Below are 15,847 nucleotides of genomic sequence, written 5' to 3' on the forward strand. Positions count from 1 at the left end.
CAATGCATGAAAGTAAAAAGTGAAAAGGAAGTCGCTCAGTCGTGTCTGACTCTTCGCAACCCCATGGACTGCAGCCCACCAGTGTGTGCTAGAGAAACCTCAAGTTTCAGAACAAATAGCAGCATATGATTAAAGATCACAAATGAGAAGACCCTATGTCCACCTCATTATGATAACTGAAGTCCATCTTTTCTGCCCTTCTGGGGCCTAGTGAGACTCAAGCAGGAGCTCCTGGAATGTTCAAAGGTCTCCTGTCTTGTTCTTTCTCTAGTAAATCTAAGCACAATGGGCATTGATGTCCTCCATTCCTGGAAACAGAAGGGAAGACTCACCTGCCAAGGCAACTTGTGGACTAGGAAACATGTATTGAGAACATACCAGGTCCTAATTGCTGGGTTTCCAGGCCCCTGTGTTAACTGATGACCAAATCCCTGTGCGTTTCTGAAGCAATTTGCCCACTTGGTCATTTCCACTGTGAGTTGTGGTATGCTTCATCTGCATTCTCAGCCTTGCCTCCCTCATGCTTTCCCTGTGAAACTCCTCTACTCTCACTCAACATTAACTCAAACAAATGCAAAATTCACAGTATACAGCTTTGCCACTTTCGGAAGAGAAATGGAAGGAGGAGGAAGAAAGAAGAGGACAAGAAGAAGAAAAAGGAGCAGAAGGGAGGAAGGAAGCAAAAGAAGGAAGCACACAACCTCTTTGAGCTTCATTTTGCTGATCTGTTACATGAGGGTATGGAGCAAAGTCAATTCCTTTTTTTCTGAATGCTAAAACTTATGAAGAAAACTATGGATCCTTTTTTTTTTTTTTTTAAGGGTCATGTACACACACAGTATACTACGCCACCACTCTGAGGAGTTCATGGATTTTAGGCTAGATCTCTATGATTCCTTCTAACTCTACGGGAGCAATTCCACCATAAACTGAAGTCAAGCCTCTTTTATTGCTATCAAATCCCGGTTCAAGTTCAAGAGGGTGATGGAAAAATAATGATGTTGATAACTGTTTGCCTAGAAACGTGCAGGTGAGAATCTAAATGTCAAATGGTACTAAGAATATCATGGTTATTCCAAGTATTTTTTTTAATTTTATTTATTTAATTAGTGGAAAATTGCTTTACAATTTTGTGTTGGTTTCTGCTGTACAACAACGTGAATCAGTCATAATTATATATATACTGCAGGTAAACCTTAACTCCTCAAACGCCAACACTACAGTGTAGAAGTCTGGCAACATGTTAAGCTACTGCAGCAGTGTTTGGCCCAAGATCCTTCTTTCCCATCCCACCCCCCACTCCCCAACCCTACACCAAACTCTCAAAGAAACTGCTGGGAGGTTCTTTGTTCTAAATAAAAAGTCTAAATGGCGAGATGAAATGGGCAATGAAATTTTTCCGGGTCTTTTTCCTATTCTATTTTCTATTCTATTCTTTTATAGTCTGAATGATAATCACAGAGGAAGTTCCCTTGGCAGTGCTGTGTTTCCATGGTGATAGGAGAGGTCAGGATTAACAAACCCGGGTGCTGGGAACCTTCAGCTACAGGGTGGATGTGAGGGAAGAGCTGGCAGTCAGAGTGTCACCAGGGGACCCATTTTCACGGCCTCCTCCTTTGAATGTCCACAGAGCCTGACTTGTGCCTTTCTGAATGGACAAACCAGGGATGTCTTGAAAATAATAATAGCTCCATCACTTCCCCCCTATGCAGAAATGTGCTGTGCCCTTCCTCTCAAAGGCCAGGAACTGATGCTTCTCACTAACAACAATCTACAGATTGTTGGAATATGTATGTGCTCTTTGTATTGGCAAGAGCAGCTCAGAGATGCCAAGTTTTAGAATCCAAATGTACTTTAGAAAAGCAATTTGATCTTTGGGAACAAGAGATTCTAAATAAGTTTTGACCATGTCAGGGAAGGTTAAAAGATGAATTCATTAAAAGGAAAGTAGAAAGCATACAGTCTAAATTAAATATCAGAAGACCCAAATAATTCCCCTTAGAACATAACTCCATTAGTTTGCCTGAAACCAAATGACTTGATTTTACTCTTTTTGGGTTCCCCTCAATATCCAAGCTTTAATGTCATAACATTTGTACAGCTTTTTTGTATCAGAACTAAAGATGAATGATGGAATTAAGGTGAGCTATAAGAATATTAAAGTAATCGCCTCAAAACCTGTGATGTGAGAGGAGACAAATGACGAAAGATGTGAGCGTTCTTAGAACCCTAGATATGGGGTGGAATACCCTTTAGTTCATTACAGGGTTGTGGTAGAAACAGTTTTTCCCGTTTAAGTAGTACTAAAAGACCTTAGAAGTTCTTCTATCAAAAAGACTTAAGCACTTCTTACTTGCTTTGTCTCCCATCGCCATCTAAATGCTAAGAACTCTCAAATCGGAATCAGACTTCTAGATCCATATATCCAGTTACCTACGAGATCTTCTGTTTGAATGTCCATCAGACACACTTAACTCAATGGGAACAGAGCTGAACTCTTTGTCTTCACCCTTTCATCTGCTGCTCCTCTCTGTCTCAGTGTGCTCTTAATAAATAGCCCAGCTAGAAATCTGGGATTTACCCTTGCCACCTCTTTCTCCCTCACCCTGAACAATTGCTATCTTATCTATATTCCTCTCAAATCCATTCCTGTCTTTCTGTCACCATCTCCACTCTCCTTATTTAGGCTCCAACATTTTTCCTAATGATTATCCCATTTTCCTGCATTGGGTTTTCTGCCTCTGACTTGCCCATATCCACCAATCCAATCTCCACTCTCTGGTCAGAGTAATCTTTCTGAGCTTCAGATATGATTATGATCACTCATCTACATAAAAGCTGTCAATGGTCTCTAATGCCTTCAGGATAAACCTCATATTCTGTTCTAGGCCTTACATGACTTGGTAGGATCTGGCCCCTACCTACTCTCCAGCTTCATCTGTAGATACACCACCCTCCCACCTGCTCCTTATCCCCACCCATCTGTCTGCACACACCATGCATATATAAATTCCAACTGAATAATCTATCTGGTTTCCTGAATGCCATTATTTCTTTTGACTCTGGGTCTTTGTTCATACTCGCAAAAATTTTCCCTGCTCCCTAGACACTTGTTTTCCTGGGCTAGGTCCTGCTTATGATTTAGATGTGAACTTAGTTGTAATTTCTTCAACAATGTGTAATCTTGCCCTCAAAATTTACCCTGTATGGTCTCTGAACTTCCTCCTTCAAAGCATTTTATGCTCTAAATATGTCATATCAGATTATTATTAATAGAATTACTTATCTTTTGTATCTTTATTTTAGATGTAAGTTCCATGAGGCCAAGGACTGTGTCTGTTTTCACCAGTAAATCCACAGTATACCACACAGTACTATTCAAAAATGTTTGTGTAATTTTGCAAAGAATCTGCTTATACATAAACACCTGAAGGAATATCAAAGTCTAAATAATATAAAATCCAAAGTACATGTGATTTCTTTTTTGACTAGCTGTGAAGTCTGAGACACTTCATAATACATTTTTAGTATTTAGCATGGTTAATGTTCTTCTTTTCTTACATTCTATAACTATAACTTGCATTCACCTACCACAGATTCCCATCAGAATTATATTGGAAGAACACTCTGGTAGTATCTCTTTTCTAAGAAAATTCCTGTGGATTAAAATTTGGCTCACATAGGAACTAAGAAATCAGTCCTTCCAATAAAACGTGGGTGGAGTACATTTTCCCAAACATTTTTGACATTTTTTTTCAAGACAGGGAATAACTTGAATGGAGAGAAAATTAAAGATTATCTCCTTTGGAAACAACATATATAGACAGAGGAGTTTGCCAATTTTCTAAATATTTTTACCATGATGTCTTGGTAATCTCTGTAATTTCTAACAAATGTAAAATGTTTTCATGCAATTAATGTTTAAGAGGATCATAAGCAGTTATCTGATCCTTTCTGTCAATTCCAGTCATGACATCCATCTGAATCCAGGCACCTTTCTAAAACTCAGCGTTTATCACAACACCTTTCCTTGCAAACACCTTTGCTGGTTATTCCAATGACTACAGAAATAAAGCTCAACCTCACTACATGACTTGCAAGACCTTTCATTATGGATCTTACCTCTTTTTGGGATTTTATTATTCCCAAGTCAGTCCATGTATCTTACATTTCACTCACAGTCTATAACATACCACTCTCCAAACACACCTTGCCCTTCTAAGCTTCCATGTTTTTGCTGCCTTCTGCCTTGCACCTGGATTCCCTTCTTTCTTAACCATCTTGGCCTCGTGCAGTTTTAGTCACCCTTCATCTGTAATGCTGGACTGGCTAACTGGGACTCGACTGTGCAGGGCTCTAAATTACAGACCAATACAGCTGAACATTATCCCAAAGCCGTGAGACTCTGGGATCCTGAGTGGAAGGATGGTGCACACAAAGGCGTGGTTAGGGAACAAATTAAAAATCCCAAGGGCCAGGAAATGTTGATAGTAACACAAATGTATATCCAGTTATAAGGAAAAGTCATTACTTCCAAGTTTCCTAGAGATGGATCCCAGATATTCTTGTTATTTTCTCCTAGTCGGATATTTACTGCTGTTAGCGTGGTGTTCTGCTTGCCACACATCTGGCCAGCTGTAAATTTCTATTGGACACACCAATATAGACACACAATTTCAGCTGCCCCTTATATCATCAGGCTTCCTTGATGGCTCAGATGGTAAAGAATCTGCCTGCAGTGCAGGTTTGATCCCTGGGTTGGGAAGATTCCCTGGAGAAGGGAATGGTTACCCACTCCAGATTTCTTGGCTGGAGAATCCCAAGAACAGAGGAGCCTGCGGGTTATAGTCCACAGGGTCGCAAAGAGTTGGACACGACTGAGCAACTGACACTACACTACTACCCACTCCAGTATCCTTACCTGAAGAATTCCATGGACAGAGGACCCTGGTGGACTACAGATCATGTGATCGAAAAGAGTCAGACAAGACTGAGTGACTGACACTTTCACTTACATCATCAGGCCCTTCTTGTGTCAGCTTTGATTTCTCAGGTTGCTACGATTAGCACATCCACCAAGATTTCCCATCAAACAACTGCAACCTACCTTCCTGCTTAAAACAAAAATCAGAGGGTTGTAGGTTGACTCAATGCCATGGCAATGTTTAAAAATGAAGCAATCTTTCTAGTTTGTATATGTCATCTTGACTTAGAGTTTCTATAATTGGCAAAATAGGAGAGTTGAAAGTTAAAAATAAAATCAGCTTATACTAAATGGAAGCCAGTAATTTCCAACTGACAACATAATCAAAAACTGCTTGCTGAGAAGGATATGAAATGACTACACGTATTTTAAATTAAAACTTTTCATTTAAGAGAAGTGCTTTCAAGAGATTCAAGTTGCTTTAGAGTTCAAGTAAATGTCTCCCAAAATACATCCTAAATGGAAGTATTTTGCTCATGCCATGTGGTCTGTAATTACTTCAGAATTTCCCATTGCTCTTCCTGGTTTGTCTTCTCTTCTCACAGATCAGAGCAATCTGTCATCAGAGGAAAGATGTTTATCTTCTCACACAAGTGCCAAGAACTTTCTTCTTGTCATTTTGCTTCAATTACCTCCACCTGGGGACAAAATTATTTACTTCTTTGTTAGTTTCCTGGGGCTGTTCAATGTAACTTGTAAAAAAAGTTAAGAAAAAAATTAAAACAGTGTTGAAATTTAGGCTAACAGGTGTACAGTTATTGGCTTCCCCTGCCCACCTAATGCCCCAAAGAATGAGTGCTTCCATTGAATCTAGTTGGGATATTTATGACCTGGCTTGTGTATATGTGGACCCTGCATGAGACTTTCTAAGACTGTGATTTTTAAGTGGCTTACAATTTAAACAGTACTTCACCATCACTCCTCCCTAGCCACCCCAAAGATTAGCAGGTGTTCCTGTATACTTAGTGTTTGATTTTTGAAGAACCTCATTTACATTTTGTTCTTAAATGTTGTAATTTCATGTTATTCTGTGATGGAAAGACACCCTGACATCTTCAGTAAGTCACATGTGTGCCTGGGAATAATATCCCATGCAATAGCCTCCTAGAAGACTCCCAGTGGAGACCGTGGATCTGCAGGGAGGTGTAGGTGACAGCCCAGTGCAAATCGATGCCACAAGACTTCCTGCTTCTGACCTGCAAGGGTTTGCTTGAGACTTGCCCTGGTTAAGAACCAACTTCCTGCAGACATTCCAAGGAGATTTCAATGGGTTAACATTCACTGTTTGAAAGGAGCGGGCAAGAAATGAGGAGGTCAAAGCAGAAGGCAGGCTTATCTTTGAGAACATGGTTTGACAGTTGGCAAGCAGCCTCCTGCTGCAGAGGGAGTTACAATCCTGTCTTTGCTTTGTATGAGGGAGTCAGGGCCAAGGTTTGTCAGAACAAAGCTACACAATATCCTAATGCCAAATGGGCAGAATCTCTGGCCTATTGCAAATGAAATCATTGGAAATTCATTGGAGAAAGCATTGCAGCTCTTGAGCTCTCTGTGGCTAAGCCAGCACAGATGTCTGATTGCCACTTTATCTCCGTAAGGTATGGCCAGGAGCCTGCTGCTGCACTTTTCAAAATCCTTTCAGACTGCTCTCATTGAACAAAGTCTAAAATCTTCAATTTCCTTTTTTAAACTTTCTTCAGTTTTGTTCTAGGTACTTTTTCGCTCTCAAGTCACAGTATTCCAAATGTGCCAGACACCCTGGCAGCTAATGGGCCTTTTTCAAGCAACAACCTCTTCCTGGAATGCACTTCCCTCCCTGCAGAGAACCTCCAGTGGAAGAGCTACATCTCCTTCAAGGGCCTGTTCAATGCCAGATTTTCCTTTCTTGTAATTAGTGTCTTCCTCTCTCTCTGAACTCTGTTTTACCATTTCTAATATTGTTGATTTCCAGGGACAATTAAATTTCAGATTTTACATTAAATAAACCTGGGTGAGCAAGATACTAATCTTTCCCAAACCTTAATTTTCACCTTTGATAAATGGGAATTATTCTAAAATAGAGTCATGAGGATTAAATTTGAAAATATCAGGAAGAAAATTGTTAGTACCTGGCACCATGTACAAGCTTGCTATCATATTTTGTTTCTCTCAATAAGGACATACGCTACTTGATATAAATTCTCAAAAGTAATGTGATTTCCACCTGGTAGGTGCTAAATAGCTTTCTATTGAATTAATATATTTATTTAGCATATTCATAGTATGAAGCCAGGAAAATCACACCAAACAAGGCAAATATGTTAGGTCTCTGTGCAGAGTCCCTTCCTAAATTTGGTTTGGTTCAAGGCCACCATTGTAGGCCTCTAGGCAGAGTTTCTAAGTAAGTGAATCAACTCTGCTTCTCCCCTTGCCTGGAAAGTAGGCAAATGCTATCTTGCTTTCGCTCACAACCAAGAGAAAATGAGATTAACAAATCCCAAATAGGCCCCCTAAAGATAACTATACTATTTTCCCCAAAATTTAATAGGAAAAAATGGTAAAGAGATGATCTATAGCAATGGTTCTCAAACTTTTGACATTGGGATTTCTTTACATACTTAAAATTATTGATACTCCCCAAAGAATTTTGTCCATGTAGTTTATATGTAAGTATATCTTTTTTTAAGGTATTTTAATGTTTTACTCCCTTAACATTTTTATATAAATTTATTTATTTTAATTGGAGGTTAATTACTTTACAATATTGTATTGGTTTTGCCATACATCAACATGAATCTGGCACAGGTATACACGTGTTCCCCATCCTGAACCCCCGTATATCTTATTATATTAGAAATTAAAACAGAATTTTATATTATTTTTTAACATTTAAAAAATAACAACATGCTACATGTTAACACAAATAAAATATATTATGAGAATAACTACATTTTCTAAAATAAACAAATTAGTGGGAAAAGTAGTTTTTTTTTTTTCTTTCACTTTTGCAAATCTTTATGTCTGGTTTCATAGAAAAGAACTGGATTCTATACCTCATTGTGCATTCAATTGGTTATGATGTTTTAATATGAATAAAATTGACCTCACACAGATATATGGAGGGAAAAGCGAGGACTTCACAAAGGGCAAATCTTACCATTTGTAGTGCAGAATGTGAATCATGTCAGTGAAACTCCCATACCTTGTTATGCTAATATCCACTGGTCGGTCTTGCACTTTAAGTGGACTTTTACCATTCATGTTTTTTTTTTTTTTTAACATCACATGTTGATCATTCACAAAATATTGCTTCACTGAGTTACACAGACCTCCAAAACATAAGACATTTCACAGTACAATATTTATTTATTGAAAAATATATTTATTGACATCATAGGTAACCTCATCAGAAAAGTCTTTAAATATTGGGAAGATATTGACCTTGTGGTAAATGAAATCAGCTTCTAATTTTTGCTTGAAGGTTAAAAATTTTATCATTGGTAATGTATGCCATCCATTGTTTTCCTTGAAATGACAGATTCACTTGGCTTATTTTGAGAGAATACTCAAGTTTGAATAATGATAGTTTGTCCATCAGTCATTCTTCTAAGTGGAAATGGTATTTCATGAAAAAGAGGCCAATTTTGCTCACCATGCAAAAAATTACACAAGTACTTTGTCTTGAAATAATTAATGTACTCTGGTGTGCATCAGAATTCCTTTATATATACTTCTCATTTCACAGCAAAAAGTGTTAGTCACTCAGTCACGTCCTGCTCTTTGTGACCCGAAGGACTGTAGCCTGCCAGGCTCCTCTGTTCATGGAATTCTCCAGGCAAGTATACTGAAATGGGTTGCCATTCTCTTCTCCAGGGGATCTTCCTAATGCAGGGATTGAACCTGGGTCTCCTACATTGCAGGCAGACTCATTACCTTCTGAGCCACCAGGGAAGCCCATTTCACAACACAGAATAATAAAAAGATGAGTAATCAAGGGTTAAATTATTTTTATTAATTTATTAAAATTATTTTAGTGAATTATTATTTTAGAATTCACAATTTTATTCTAAAATAATTGGTTGATTATTAATGATATATTGGTGGTAGTGGTTTAGTCATTAAGTTGTATCTGGCTACTGTGACCTCATGGGCTCTGGTCCACCAGATTCCTAGAATACTAGAGGAGGTAGCCATTTCCTTTTCCAGGGAATCTTCCTGACTCAGAGATGGAACCCTTATCTCCTGCACTGGCAGGTGGATTCTTCACCTCTGAGCCAGCAAGGAAATGTGCCATCTTATACTTTTGTCCAAATTTGGTCACTCTGAAAGGCACAAGAGCTGAGAATCAGAATGCATACTTCATCCTGAAGCAACATCATTAAAACTTTTTTTTTTTAGTTTTTTATTTTTTAAATTTTAAAATCTTTAATTCTTACATGCGTTCCCAAACATGACCCCCCCTCCCACCTCCCTCCCCATAACATCTCTCTGGGTCATCCCCATGCACCAGCCCCAAGCATGCTGTATCCTGCGTCAGACATAGACTGGCGATTCAATTCTTACATAATAGTATACATGTTAGAATGCCATTCTCCCAAATCATCCTACCCTCTCCCTCTCCCTCTGAGTCCAAAAGTCCGTTATACACATCTGTGTCTTTTTTCCTGTCTTGCATACAGGGTCATCATTGCCATCTTTCTAAATTCCATATATATGTGTTAGTATACTGTATTGGTGTTTTTCTTTCTGGCTTACTTCACTCTGTATAATCGGCTCCAGTTTCATCCATCTCATCAGAACTGATTCAAATGAATTCTTTTTTACGGCTGAGTAATACTCCATTGTGTATATGTACCACAGCTTTCTTATCCATTCATCTGCTGATGGACATCTAGGTTGTTTCCATGTCCTGGCTATTATAAACAGTGCTGCGATGAACATTGGGGTACATGTGTCTCTTTCCATTCTGGTTTCCTCGGTGTGTATGCCCAGCAGTGGGATTGCTGGGTCATAAGGCAGTTCTATTTGCAATTTTTTAAGGAATCTTCACACTGTTCTCCATAGTGGTTGTACTAGTTTGCATTCCCACCAACAGTGTAGGAGGGTTCCCTTTTCTCCACACCCTCTCCAGCATTTATTGCTTGCAGATTTTTGGATTGCAGACATTCTGACTGGTGTGAAGTGGTACCTCATTGTGGTTTTGATTTGCATTTCTCTAATAATGAGTGATGTTGAGCATCTTTTCATGTGTTTGTTAGCCATCCGTATGTCTTCTTTGGAGAAATGTCTATTTAGTTCTTTGGCCCATTTTTTGATTGGGTCGTTTATTTTTCTGGAATTGAGCTGCATAAGTTGCTTGTATATTTTTGAGATTAGTTGTTTGTCAGTTGCTTCATTTGCTATTATTTTCTCCCCATTCAGAAGGCTGTCTTTTCACCTTGCTTATATTTTCCTTTGTTGTGCAGAAGCTTTTAATTTTAATTAGATCCCATTTGTTTATTTTTGCTTTTATTTCCAGAATTCTGGGAGGTGGATCATAGAGGATCCTGCTGTGATTTATGTCTGAGAGTGTTTTGCCTATGTTCTCCTCTAGTTTTATAGTTTCTGATCTTACATTTAGATCTTTAATCCATTTTGAGTTTATTTTTGTGTGTGGTGTTAGAAAGTGATCTAGTTTCATTCTTTTACAAGTGGTTGACCAGTTTTCCCAGCACCACTTGTTAAAGAGATTGTCTTTACTCCATTGTATATTCTTGCCTCCTTTGTCGAAGATAAGGTGTCCATATGTGTGTGGATTTATCTCTGGGCTTTCTATTTTGTTCCATTGATCTATATGTCTGTCTTTGTGCCAGTACCATACTGTCTTGATGACAGTGGCTTTGTAGTAGAGCCTGAAGTCAGGCAAGTTGATTCCTCCAGTTCCATTCTTCTTTCTCAAGATTGCTTTGGCTATTCGAGGTTTTTTGTATTTCCATACAAATCTTGAAATTATTCGTTCTAGTTCTGTGAAAAATGTGGCTGGTAGCTTGATAGGGATTGCATTGAATTTGTAAATTGCTTTGGGTAGTATACTCATTTTCACTATATTGATTCTTCCGATCCATGAATATGGTATATTTCTCCATTTATTAGTGTCCTCTTTGATTTCTTTCATCAGTGTTTTATAGTTTTCTATATATAGGTCTTTAGTTTCTTTAGGTAGATATATTCCTAAGTATTTTATTCTTTTCGTTGCAATGGTGAATGGAATTGTTTCCTTAATTTCTTTTTCTACTTTCTCATTATTTGTGTATAGGAATGCAAGGGATTTCTATGTGTTGATTTTATATCCTGCAACTTTACTATATTCATTGATGAGCTCTAGTAATTTTCTGGTGGAGTCTTTAGGGTTTTCCATGTAGAGGATCATGTCATCTGCAAACAGTGAGAGTTTTACTTCTTCTTTTCCAATTTGGATTCCTTTTATTTCTTTTTCTGCTCTGATTGCTGTGGCCAAAACTTCCAGAACTATGTTGAATAGTAGCGGTGAAAGTAGACACCCTTGTCTTGTTCCTGACTTTAGGGGAAATGCTTTCAATTTTTCACCAATGAGGATAATGTTTGCTGTGGGTTTGTCATAGATAGCTTTTATTATGTTGAGGTATGTTCCTTCTATTCCTGCTTTCTGGAGAGTTTTTATCATAAATGGATGTTGAATTTTGTCAAAAGCCTTCTCTGCATCTATTGAGATAATCATATGGTTTTTATTTTTCAATTTGTTAATGTGGTGAATTACATTGATTGATTTGTGGATATTGAAGAATCCTTGCATCCCTGGGATAAAGCCCACTTGGTCATGGTGTATGATCTTTTTAATGTGTTGTTGGATTCTGATTGCTAGAATTTTGTTGAGGATTTTTGCATCTATGTTCATCAGTGATATTGGCCCGTAGGTTTCTTTTTTTGTGACATCTTTGTCAGGTTTTGGTATTAGGGTGATGGTGGCCTCATAGAATGAGTTTGGAAGTTTACCTTCCTCTGCAATTTTCTGGAAGAGTTTGAGGAGGATAGGTGTTAGCTCTTCTCGAAATTTTTGGTAGAATTCAGCTGTGAAGCCATCTGGACCTGGGCTTTTGTTTGCTGGAAGATTTCTGATTACCGTTTCAATTTCTGTGCTTGTGATGGGTCTGTTAAGATTTTCTATTTCTTCCTGGTTCAGTTTTGGAATATTGTACTTTTCTAAGAATTTGTCCATTTCTTCCACGTTGTCCATTTTATTGACATACAACTGCTGATAGTAGTCTCTTATGATCCTTTGTATTTCTGTGTTGTCTGTTGTGATCTCTCCATTTTCATTTCTAATTTTATTGATTTGATTTTTCTCTCTTTGCTTCTTGATGAGTCTGGCTAATGGTTTGTCAATTTCGTTTATCCTTTCAAAGAACCAGCTTTTGGCTTTGTTGATTTTTGCTATGGTCTCTTTTGTTTCTTTTGCATTTATTTCTGCCCTAATTTTTAAGATTTCTTTCCTTCTACTAACTCTGGGGTTCTCCAATTCTTCCTTTTCTAGTTGCTTTAGTTGTAGAGTTAGGTTTTTTATTTGACTTTTTTCTTGTTTCTTGAGGTATGCCTGTATTGCTATGAACTTTCCTCTTAGCACTGCTTTTATAGTGTCCCACAGGTTTTGGGTTGTTGTGTTTTCATTTTCATTCATTTCTATGCATATTTTTATTTCTTTTTTTATTTCTTCTGTGATTTGTTGGTTATTCAGAAGTGTGTTGTTCATCCTCCATATGTTGGAATTTTTAATAGTTTTTCTCCTGTAATTGAGATCTAATCTTAATGCATTATGGTCAGAAAAGATGCTTGGAATGATTTCGATTTTTTTGAATTTATGAAGTTTAGATTTATGGCCCAGGATGTGATCTATCCTGGAGAAGGTTCCATGAGCATTTGAAAAAAAGGTGAAATTCATTGTTTTGGGGTGAAATGTCCTATAGATATCAATTAGGTCTAACTGATCTAATGTATCATTTAAAGTTTGCGTTTCTTTGTTAATTTTCTGTTTAGTTGATCTGTCCATAGGTGTGAGTGGGGTATTAAAGTCTCCCACTATTATTGTGTTATTGTTGATTTCCCCTTTCATACTTGTTAGCATTTGTCTTACATATTGTGGTGCTCCTATATTGGGTGCATATATATTTATAATTGTTACATCTTCTTCTTGGATTGTTCCTTTGATCATTATGTAGTGGCCTTCTTTGTCTCTTTTCACAGCCTTTGTTTTAAAGTCTATTTTATCAGATATGAGTATTGCCACTCCTGCTTTCTTTTGGTCTCTATTTGCATGGTATATCTTTTTCCAGCCCTTCACTTTCAGTCTGTATGTGTCCCTTGTTTTGAGGTGGGTCTCTTGTAAGCAGCATATAGAGGGGTCTTGTTTTTGTATCCATTCGGCCAGTCTTTGTCTTTTGGTTGGGGAGTTCAACCCATTTACGTTTAAGGTAATTATTGATAGGTATGATCCCGTTACCATTTACTTTATTGTTTTGGGTTCGGGTTTATACACCCTTTTCGTGTTTCCTGTCTAGAGGATATCCTTTAGAATTTGTTGGAGAGCTGGTTTGGTGGTGCTGTATTCTCTCGGCTTTTGCTTGTGTGTAAAGCTTTTGATTTCTCCTTCGTATTTGAATGAGATCCTTGCTGGGTACAGTAATCTGGGCTGTAGGTTATTGTCTTTCATCACTTTAAGTATGTCTTGCCATTCCCTCCTGGCCTGAAGAGTTTCTATTGAAAGATCAGCTGTTATCCTTATGGGAATCCCCTTATGTGTTATTTGTTGTTTTTCCCTTGCTGCTTTTAATATTTGTTCTTTGTGTTTGATCTTTGTTAATTTGATTAATATGTGTCTTGGGTGTTTCGCCTTGGGTTTATCCTATTTGGAACTCTCTGTGTTTCTTGGACTTGGGTGATTATTTCCTTCCCCATTTTAGGGAAGTTTTCAACTATTATCTCCTCAAGGATTTTCTCATGATCTTTCTTTCTGTCTTCTTCTTCTGGGACTCCTATAATTCGAATGTTGGAGCGTTTCATATTGTCCTGAAGGTCTCTGAGATTGTCCTCGTTTCTTTTAATTCGTTTTTCTTGTTTCCTCTCTGATTCATTTATTTCTACCATTCTATCTTCTATTTCACTAATCCTATCTTCTGCCTCCGTTATTCTACTATTCGTTGCCTCCAGAGTGTTTCTGATCTCATTTATTGCGTTATTCATTATATTTTGACTCTTTTTTATTTCTTCTAGGTCCTTGTTAAACCTTTCTTGCATCTTCTCAATCCTTGTCTCTAGGCTATTTATCTGTGATTCCATTTTGATTTCAAGATTTTGGATCATTTTCACTATCAATATTCGGAATTCCTTCTCTGGTAGATTCCCTACTTCTTCCTCTTTTGTTTGGTTTGGTGGGCAACTCTCCTGTTCCTTTACCTGCTGAGTATTCCTCTGTCTCTTCATCTTGGTTATATTGCTGCGTTTGGGGTGGCCTTTTTATATTCTGGTAATTTGTGGAGTTCTCTTTATTATGGAGCTTCCTCACTTTGGCTGGGGTTCTATCAGTGGCTTGTCAAGGTTTCCTGGTTAGGGAGGCTTGTGTTGGAGTTTTGGTGGGTGGAGCTGGGTTTCTTCTCTCTGCAGTGCAGTGGAGTGACCTGTAATGGGTTATGAGACATCAAAGGTTTTGGGATAATTTTGAGCTGCCTGTATATTGAGGCTCAGGGGAGTGTTCCTGTGTTGCTGGAGAATTTGTGTGGTATGTCTTGTTTTGGAACTTGTTGGCCCTTGGGTGGAGCTTGGGTTCGGTGTAGGTATGAAGGCATTTGATGAGCTCCTATTGCTTAATGTTCCCTGAATTCAAGAGTTCTCTAATGTTTTCAGGCTTTGGATTTAAGCCTCCTGCTTCTGGTTTTCAGTTTTATTTTTGCAGTAGCCTCTAGACTTCTCCATCTATACAGCACCGATGATAAAACATCTAGGTTAAAGATGAAGTTTCTCCACATTGAGGGATACTCAGAGAGGTTCACTGAGTTACAAGGAAAAGAGAAGATGGAGGGGGTAGTTAGAGGTAACTGGAATGAGATGCGGTGAGATCAAAAGAGGAGAGAGCAAGCTAGCCAGTAGTCACTTCCTTATGTGCTCTCTATAGTCTGACCGCTCAGAGGTATTTACAGAGTTATACGGGGCAGAGGAGAGGGAGGAAGTAGACAGAGGTGACCAGGAGGATAAGAGAGAGGAATGAGTAGGAGAGAGACAAATCCTGCCCATAACCAGTTCGTTAGGTGTTCTCCACCGTCTGGAACACACAGAGATTCACAGAGTTGGATAGAGAAGAGACGGGGGAAAAAAGAGACAGAGGCCACCTGGTGGAGAAAAAGGAGAGTCCAGAGGAGGAGAGAGTGATCAAGCCAGTAATCTTGCTCTCAGGTAAACTTGGGTAGTGAAGTTTGGGTTTTTAAATGTACAAAATTGACAACAAAAACCTAAGAGCAAAGATTAAAAATCTAGAGTAGAGGTTGGATTTTCAAAGATACAATATTAAAGAAAAGCAGAAGGAAAAAGGAAGAAAGAAAAAAAAGAATTATTAAAAACAAACAAACAAAAAAAAAACAAAACAAAACACCAACAACCATCCAAAGAGTATATATGGTGTTTGCCTTAAAAAAAAAAAAAAAGTCTTTTTTTTTAAAAAATAGCAATAATAGGTTATAGAAATAAAAATTAGAGGAGAAATAGAAGACTTAACAATTAAAAAAAGTTTGAAAAAAAAAGAAAAAAGAAAAACAAAAAAGCAAAAAAAAAAAAAAAAGGAATGATTTTAAAAATAGTCAAAAATATATCTGGCCCTTCTCTGAT

The sequence above is a fragment of the Ovis aries genome, chromosome 15 (assembly GCF_016772045.2).
Source record: "Ovis aries strain OAR_USU_Benz2616 breed Rambouillet chromosome 15, ARS-UI_Ramb_v3.0, whole genome shotgun sequence".
NCBI lineage: Eukaryota > Metazoa > Chordata > Mammalia > Artiodactyla > Bovidae > Ovis > Ovis aries.